The 9,658-nt window shown below is 44.3% G+C and overlaps 1 pseudogene; it reads left to right on the forward strand.

The window, feature by feature from the left end:
- The first annotated feature begins 3,922 nt into the window (after positions 1-3,922).
- LOC102437793 lies at positions 3,923-7,223 on the forward strand (annotated as a pseudogene).
- The last annotated feature ends 2,435 nt before the right edge of the window (positions 7,224-9,658 follow it).

Below are 9,658 nucleotides of genomic sequence, written 5' to 3' on the forward strand. Positions count from 1 at the left end.
AAGTAACTAGTAGTTCATTATATTCATGAATGTCTGTACAAACTGAGATTACTTCCCTACATAGAGCCCGGGTAAAGTGCGACTATCACAGCTGTGCTGTCATCTAGCCCATGTGTCCTGAGAGCTCAGCCATTCAGGTGTTGGTTGAGCTCCCCTACAGCTCCCGCTATCCAATCCTGTCTTCTTGGGAACCTGACCTCCCGATTGGCTCTCTCATCCCTTTAAACTGCCTGCTTTGTGACATCATTCTCCCACCAAACCTACCACCACCTGGTAGAATCTTGGGGTGCCCATGGAGTTGTCTGTAAATAAATTTGGATCATCGCAACTGACCAGTGACCAGTAACTGGTGACCAGTGACCAGTGGCCAGTATGACCAGTGACTTTCATACTGGACACATGTGCTCTTGGCTTCAGCCACTGAGAAATCGTCATTCCTTGCATCTACAGTTGTTATCTGCTCTTCTTCTCTGAGCATGTCAGGTAAGGAAAGAACCTTTTTGAAGTTTTTCATTGGATTGTTATTTATACCTCAATTTATCAATAGTGTCAAAAGAGCATAGAGTAATTTGGGGAAATATGATATAGAAGTCTGCAGACCTAATTTCAGTTTAGATTTTGACATCTACTAGCAATGTGGCTTTGGACAAGTCATTGGATCTCTCACAAAATATGTTTTTTCCTCATCTGCTACATTCGGATGTTAGATGGTTGTGGACTCTAATCCCTTCCTTTTCTAATATGGAGTTTTAAAGAACACTCCAGTTGACAATGAAATCAAGACTTCTTGAGAGTGTTTCAACAGCAATAGAAAGAAAACCTAAGTCATGTAGAAAACTAGCAATACATGTATAGATATAGATATAGATATAGATATAGATATAGATATAGATATAGATGATGTGTTATGTGTAATGGTCTCCAACCACCAAGGTTTCAACTTTAGTATTTTAAATTGAGTGCTGTTCCAAAAGTAATATTCATGTGGTTTGGAGTTTTCTATCCAAAGTAGGATAACAGAGAAAATAGGGAAAGAGGATGGGGAGTACTGGGCTATAGGAAGGCAAGTATTTCAATGTAAAAAAATTAGAACTGCTTTCATCAGCACAGGCCAACAGCAACCAAGAGGGAGGGAAAAACACAAGCAGGAAGGAGGGGGAACTATGAAAATGAACAAGGAGAACATGAAAGAGCTCATGAGAACAAAAAGAGCAGTTTGGAATGGAATATTGGAGGGAACCAAAGAATATAAATGTAAGCAGAAAGAGCAGAGGGTGAAATCAGCTCGGACTAGGGCAAAGTAATGTGGCTCTCAGCAAATGCTTACATTGATAGAATAGGAAAGAAAGTAAGGCTGGAGTAGGGTCCCACTATCCACAGCAGTATATCAAAACAATCCTATTCAGTTGCCCGTTTTTTTGTTGCCTCTCTGAACACAGATGACATGTGACAGTTTGCAATATTAACACTTAAAAATGCATTTCAGTAATGATATTTCTTATATACAAGAAACTAAGAAAGGTGATTATCTAGGGCTGTGGTCGGCAAACTGCTGCTCGCGAGCCACATGTGGCTCTTTGGCCCCTTGAGTGTAGCTCTTCTTAAACCTTAGGAGTACCCTAATTAAGTTAATAACACTGTACCTACCTTTACAGTTTAAGTTTAAAAAATTTGGCTCTCAAAAGAAATTTCAATCGTGGTACTGTTGATATTTGGATCTGCTGACTAATGAGTTTACCGACCATTGATTTCGGGCATTGGAAATCACAGAATTTTCAGTGTTTCAATTCATTCTGATTTTTAAACTATGACAATGTTTTGTCTAGTAAAAAAAATTAAGACTTTAAAAGAAAGATGTGTCCTAAATGGAATCAGAAAGAATACACCCTTTGTGTGATTAGTATGTTCAAATTCAAAGATGCTCTTCATTTTCAAAGTTATTTTCTTCCTAACGCAGAGAGCACACTGATACACAGCCATTGCCTCACTTCAGGTCATAGCTACTTAAGGAAAAACAGAGAGCATCAAGTCCCGCATCTCTAATTTCACATTTCTCAAAAATAATTTTTTTTTATTCTCTTGGGGATTCCTACATTAATGTGTGTGTTTTTTAATTGAAACCTATTGATGATGGTTCTCAGACTTTGGGTACGACCCCTTTGCTGGATGTTGAAGATGATGATAATCTAGGTTTTAAGATAAATATAAAAACCTTCATGATACATTTCAACTGTTCTTTTCTCTTTGTTATAAGGTTATATTAATTGAAATATATATATCTAATACACTAAGTATTTATTACTTACTGCGGAATAGTCAGAGAAACATGAATGAATACAATAATGGAATTCCTTTACATTTACTTTGTTCTCCTCTTTAAACTAGTATTTACTGAAATATTGGTCAGCATATATAGGAGACACATATACATCAACAGTGATTGCAGTGTGCTGCTTGTTATGCAATTTTTGCTGATATATCTCCTCTGTCCATACGTACTCGCTAAGAACTTACTCAAAATCACCTCCTGTGGGTTGTTTCTGGTTAACAGTATTCACTAAAATAGAATAGGCAATATTTACTTTTATGATACGGCATGTATGAAACAAACTTCATTTTGTAGTAAATTTATTAGGGTCTGATGTTTGCTACATGCCTCACTTCTTGAGAAACTCACTCTCAGATAGTCATTTTGAGGTAGGATCAGAAATCAGGCATGAAGACAGTAAGAAAGACCCTTTAAGTTTACCAACTGCATTGAGCTTCTATGAGAATTATAGGAAGAGCATGTGTAGGGCACAGTCAAAATGAGACGCTGAAGATTGTCATGACAACAGATGTACTGTCTTCTCCTGGACAAATGAACATCTGCATCAGAAGTTCTATTACTCCTAGATGTTGGCAGTGTAATGTGCAAAGCTCTGGCAAGGAAGTCGGGATGCTTAGGTTATGGAAGCAGGTACTAAATATTAACATAGGGAGAGAACCGAGCCATAGTTTCTTCAGTCATGAAATGAGAATGTTAGAACAGGGATTCTCAAAGGACTCCTGCTTCTAAAATGCTTTAATTCTAGGAAAGAGCATACAAATCAATAGTACTGAAGGTTCAAGGGCGAGATAGGTCAGGAGTGGTTGCTTCTAGCCTAGAGAACAATGTATGAAGCACACCACTTGAGTCTTGTGTACTTTTTTACTCAAGATTTTATATTATATATAAAAGCCTAAGCGACTGAATGACCAATTGACTGAATGACCAGTTGAACCGCAGCTATGACACACACTGACACCAGGGACAAACGCTCAACGCAGGAGCTACCACCCTGATGGTCAGTGTGCTCCCACAGTGAGAGCACCGCTCAGCTGACCGATGGTCACCAGACACCTGGGCTCATGACTGGAGATAGCAGCTGCAGCGGAAGGAGCCTCTCCCACCTCTGCGGCAGTGCTACCACTAAGAAGCTGGAGCTGCTCAGCGGCAGGCCCTGATTCAGGCTCCTCCCCCGTCCACCTGCTGCTTCCCGAAATACTACATCCCTCGGGCCAAAACCAGCAGTCCCATATCCCCCCAGGGGTCCCGGATTGTGAGAGGGCACAGGCAGGCTGAGGGACCACACCAGTACATGATATATATTTTTTATTGATTTCAGAGAGGAAGGGGGAGGGAGAGAGAGAGATGGACACATCAACGACGGGAGAGAATCATTGATTGGCCGCCTTCTGCAGGCCCCTTACTGGGGAATTGAGCCCCCAACCTGGGTTTGCGCCCTTGACTGGAATTGAACCCAGACTCGCAAGCCAATGCTCTATCCACTGAACCTAAACAGCTAGGGCTGAAAGCAACAATCTGAAAATAATGATGATTTTCACACGTGTTGCTTATCAATCTCTTTGACTTTTTTCATCACTCTCTTGTTCCCTACAGAGAATTCCAAAAATCCACCTTTCCTTGGAACTTCAACCTCCCTGCAACGCTCTCTTCCTGTGGAGAGCAATGCAGGAAGTGTCTGCAATTTCTACAGTGTCTCTGCTCCAGCCAACAGTTCACCATGGCTCCTGCCATCAGCCTCTGGCACCACTTTCCAACCTCTCATGGGTGGTGCCTACTTTTACCAACATTCTAGCACAACCATGTTGTCTGGAGTTCCTGGCCAGAGCCCAATCTCCATTCCAGCTGCTTCCAATCCTAAAGTTTTTGAGTGGGCTCTTACAGGAGACACTGAAAAGAAGTCATCATCACTCAGAAAATTCACTGTGACTGTCATTGACCAGGACACAACTGTCTCCTCTATGTCTCTGGCGTCCCAGTGTGAGAAAACCTCAGATGCCTATAATATGGCCCCTCAGTATCCATCACTTTCTGTCAACCTTGTTCAGGGGGCACCAATTCAGGGACAGGGCCTGTCACATCCCTACCAGGTGGCAAATCATGTGTGTTACTACAATCAAGGCACAATGGACCCTCTGCTCTCTGGAGAGGGTGGTCCCTACCTGCAGTCCTATGGCTCTGTGTCTTACACAGAGAGCAGGGCCTCTGCCCCTGACCCAGGGATGGTCGTGGTGCTAAAGGAGACTCAGTCCACAAACATGATACCACCAGCCTCCACTTCTGGAATCTGCTACTCTGTGCCTCCTCAACCCATCACAAAGACAGGTTTTGAAGGTGAGTACAAACAGAAACAAGGAAGGGGAATAAGGTCAGCATTCAAAACTGGGGTCAATCTGCTGCTGGGAAGTGGTGAGTCCTCAGACAGGTGGAATGTAAGTCCTGTGACTTTAACCCCTACCACCCTCAGTCAATGCCCTCCATTGTCAGACTCCTTATGAGGACACCTGACAGAGGTGGGAAGGTGGGAAACTAACAGCCATGGATGCTACATGGAGGAGAACTCCAAGAGCATACCAAGGGACACCACACTTTCCACTGTCCTACCTGATGAGTCCTCCTGTACTACAATACTGCAGTAAACTCCCTTGATTGATTGTTTTAGTCTCCTTCTAAGGCCTTTCAGGACATTATTGTGACAGTGCCCGTTTAACTTTCCATCACTTCCTTAGTTGACACCTGGATTGAGGATCATGTGTTCCAACATCTTGTCCAAAGCAAACAGGCTATTATCTCCCCTTGCTTATAGGCTTCATCAGGAAGAGCTCCATTCCCTGTCTTAGTCCTTGGTGTGAAGTGTTTTTATTCACTCGGGAAAGTAGAGAGAATTAAAAGGGTTCAATATGAGAATGGGGAACATTTTTAAAAAATCATTTTTTTATGTGACTTATAACAACCCTGTGAAATGCAAAGCAAATCCAGGGACTGACCGACTTCCCCTTGATTCCATTGTAGTGATGGAGACTTCCCTGGGGATGGAGACTTCCTTGGCATTGCAACTTCCAGGCCAAATATTTTATTTACCACCTGCTCCAGAATTCCCCGAGGCCTGCAGGAACAGACATTCCCAGGTACTTGAGAGTTATCCACCACCTCAGAGTGGGGACATTTCAATGGCACCCATAGTCCAGAATCCTATTAACCTCCTGGCACTGCCGCCAGCTCCAAGCCAGGAACAGAAAGAGAATAAGAGTGTGGAGAATATTAAAACCAAGCTTTCCAAGCACGGGGATGGGTACCAGATCCCAACAGAAAACGAAGCTTCTCCACTGCTCCCTTTAGAAGTGCCTGACATTCCACAGGTGCTGGCCTGCATTGGTCCCCTTGGCCAAGAGGAGCAGCCTGGTTGTGCCAAGTCTGGTTGGGGAAAGAATAGCCTGAGTCTTAAGGACCAAGGGACACTTGAAAATGGGACTGAATCTAATGACAGTTTTGCAGACATCGACACACTGGTGAAGGGTATTCACCTGCCACAGGTCTTAAGTTCCTTGGATGACCTTGATCAGCCCCAAGGACCCAGGTGATCAAAACCAAAGACACCAGGGGCCTCAAGTTGCACGAAGTGCAGAAAAAGTCAAGTGTCAGAAAGACTCGCTCTGATCAAGGCCGCAAGATCAAACATAAAGCCTCTGAGCCTATGAGTGATGCTCCCAAGACCAAGATCAAGCCCGAGAGCCCAGACTGTGTGTTTGTGAAAGAAGTGGTTCCTTGCAATGCTGCAGCTGGTGGCAGGGCTCTTTCGAACATGGCCAAGCATTCCAACAGCAAACCTCAGAAAGCTGCAGCCAGCAGGACCAGCAATACTGAGAGCCATGTGCAGGAAAACACCAAAACAAACAAAGAAAACTACTCCAAGAGAGCTGAGGAGAGGAAGCAGTCCGGGAACAAAGTCAAGGCAGAGGAGAAGCCAGCCATTCCCAAGATGAAGAGGAAGAAAAGTCATCCTGAGCTGCCACAAGAGGCCATCAAAAAGCCTCGCAGCGGCCTCGGTGTGCACATGCTGGAGTCTGTGCAGGTTTTCCATGCGCTGGGCAAGAAGAGGGATGAGAAAGCTGACCTGTTTTCCTCGCGGGCCCTGGGAAACTCAAGCAACCCTAAAGGCCCCCAGCCACGCCCAGCTACCAAACCATGGCTGGTTATGCCCCGTGAGGGCAAAGGTCCTGCGAAAACTCAAGTCAAATCCAAAAAAACACATGGAAGTGCTGACAAAGGGTCTCCACCTCCATCCCAGGACAAGCTGCCTTCTCCTGGGAAGGTCAAGTTGGTGCCATTGGTTTTTCCAACCATGGAGAAGACTCAAGTTCGACCTGTTCCTCGCAGGCCACAGTCTCTGGCATCACGTCGGCCTGCTGTGACCAACCCTGCCAAGCCTGCTGCAGTCACTGCATCCCTGCCAACTCCTGTATCTTTGACAGGGCCTGTCAAATCAGCTCAGCCAATATCGTCCAACTCCGCTGGACCAGGCTTGACCAACCGCGACTGCCCTAGTGTCCCGCAGCCTCCTGCTTCTAGGCCTGGGCCCTACAAAACATCATCTTGTGCTTCTTTCCAGCGGGAGCCTGTTCACTCGGCTGTGAGCCAGCCCCAGACCCCGCTCAAGCCTCACAACCACTATCTACTCCAGGATTTCGCCCTCCAACCAATTCCATGGAGGAAATCTGAGGTTCTGGGGCCAGTCATGTCAACACCCATCACAAAGGAGCAGAGGCCAGATCGAGAGGCCATGAAGAGGAAGGCTCAACTAGAGCGTGAGAATGCTGCCAAATTGGGGACAAGGCAGCATTTCATTGACAGGGAAAAAGAAATGGACATTTCTCTGTACTATGGCTATGTGATGTAGGAGATGCTGGGAGTGCTGGTGCCATTTGGGTACCTGCTGCTTTTCGATAGATAGATAGATAGATCATAAATAGATAGATAGATCGTAGATAGATAGATAGATAGATAGATAGATAGATAGATAGGAATGTCTCAATCTGGGTATATTCGGTAACTTAAAAAAACTGAATAAATATTGTAAATTAGCATTTAATAATAAAGAAGTATTTTGAATTTTGAGATGCTGTTAACTGTGCTCTTTCTTGGTGGGTATGAGGATCAAAAGCTGCATGATAAGGAAAGAATTGGAAGTTGGATCGGTGAATGAGGGTCAAGGGGTAAGCACTGTGGGAAGAAAGGAACTTGGGCCATGGCCAGAAAGGCCCAAAACGGGGAGAGGTTATGGATTTATAAAGAGAAGCAGGAGCTGGGTATATGGCAGAAGAAAGAAGCAGGATCTGAGATTAGTGTTAAAAGAGGAAAATTTGAATAGACTTGAGAGGGCAGAAGCTGAGTCTATGTTGACTAGGAGAAATGTAAAAAGTTTCTTGGGAAGTGGGCCTTATGTCTCTTGACCACTAGATAAGTATTTCAGAAAACAGATTCAGGACACATTTCCTTTGGGATTGGGTTGCCTTACGCATATATGAATGTAGTGGGGAAAGTGAGAACAAATTAGGGGAATCTACCAGATGAGTGGCAAGGGCTTACAGTTATCCTGGAGCAGATGATAACAGGGGTCTACAGAAGAGATTGTCTGCAGTAGGAGGCCCATCCAGGACAGGACATGGGAAATAAATTATCATTGACTCCACACCTATCCCTTGGCCCATGAATACACTACTTCAGTTAACCTTCGCAACATGCAAGGCCAGCATCCCTGTGTCACTTTACCCGAGAGGTTCAGTAATGGGCTGAGGTCACACTGCATGCAGTAGAGTAAAGCCTCTATTGGAGGCCTATCTCTGAAGGCTTCAGTGGCCATGTCACCAACCTGGCCTTCAGAACACAGCATCTAGAGGTTACTGGTGCATGAGATCCAACATCAGGTGAAGCCTAAACATTAACTTGAAGGGCAAGCTAGGGCCCCTGCATGATCCCAGGCTGCACATGCCGCCTTGTCTAAACACCACCATCAACTGAGCAAAGCCCAAGAGAAAAATCCTGGGAAGCATCCACACCCACTGGCAAGAGCAATAGGCATACTGGGTCGCAGGTGACGAGCCCCCTAAGTGCAGTAGCTACGGATTTCCATGGGGACACAGAAAAAGCAGAGACTGGTCTGGATTGCAGATATTTAGCTCATAGTGTTAGTCTCACATTACATATTAGTATCAGGAATTTGGCAATGCATTGCAGGATTCCAAGAGGAAAAGCCTTGAATAAACTTATAAGTTTAAGCCACACCTCTACACTGCAACACTTCTCACCATTTCTTCTCAGGTAAGAATACACCATCTTTGAAAAAAGTATCTCATAAGGGGAAATGGTCTATAAATGAAACACGTGTCTTTGGAGATTCCAACTATAGGAGCGATCTTCCTGTGGCCTCTCCGCCTCTTGGATCACACACTTCATACACAATGGAAGTCAAAAGCGCAAGGTAGATTGATACAGGCACCCTAAAAGCTTAGCATGAAGAGTAACTACTAGGTCCATAGGCTTCCTCCCCCAACCCGCTTAATCCATTGATAGCATGGGGTAAAGTACGTTTACAGTTGTGAGTATGGGAAACACAGACTTTATGGTTGTATGGTTATTTATACATGATTGTACTATTTTCCAAACACACAACTGTAAACCTACTATTGCCACACCCTGTAGAAGACTGGGTTAGCAACTCAGCACTGTCTCCTCACAGTAACAAGAGGGTTAGTGAGAAAAGCACTAACCAGGGGAAGAACAACAGAGGCAGCCCAGGCCACATTGGGCTGACTGTACACATCTGTTCCTTAAGCTTGTGTGCACAGCATAACTCACCACAACGTCCTTTTTCACAGACCCCTTTTTAAGTTTCTCCACAAAATCCATCAGATCAAGCTAGTTCATGATGCTTCAAGATAAACTCGTCAAGGGAAAAATATGCAATATGTCTTACCATGTTGGAATCTTTGAAAATAAGACTAAGGTGCTGCTGGGAATGCAGACTGGTACAGCCACTCTGAAAAACTCTAAAGAGTTTCCTCAAAAAATAAAGAGATAGAACTTTCATTTGACCTAGTGATCCCACTTCTAGGAATATATCCTAAGAAACCAGAAACACCAGTCAGAAAGAATATATGCGCCCCTATGTTCAAAGCAGCACAAATTAAAGTAGCTAAGATTTGGAAAACAGCCCAAGTCCCCATGAGCAGATGAGTGGATCAAACAGCAGTGGTATATTTACACAATGAAATAGTATGCGGCTGTAAAAAGAGAAAGAACTCTTACCATTTGCAAAGCATGGATAGACCTGGA

Source organism: Myotis lucifugus, unplaced genomic scaffold (assembly GCF_000147115.1).
Source record: "Myotis lucifugus unplaced genomic scaffold, Myoluc2.0 scaffold_2393, whole genome shotgun sequence".
NCBI lineage: Eukaryota > Metazoa > Chordata > Mammalia > Chiroptera > Vespertilionidae > Myotis > Myotis lucifugus.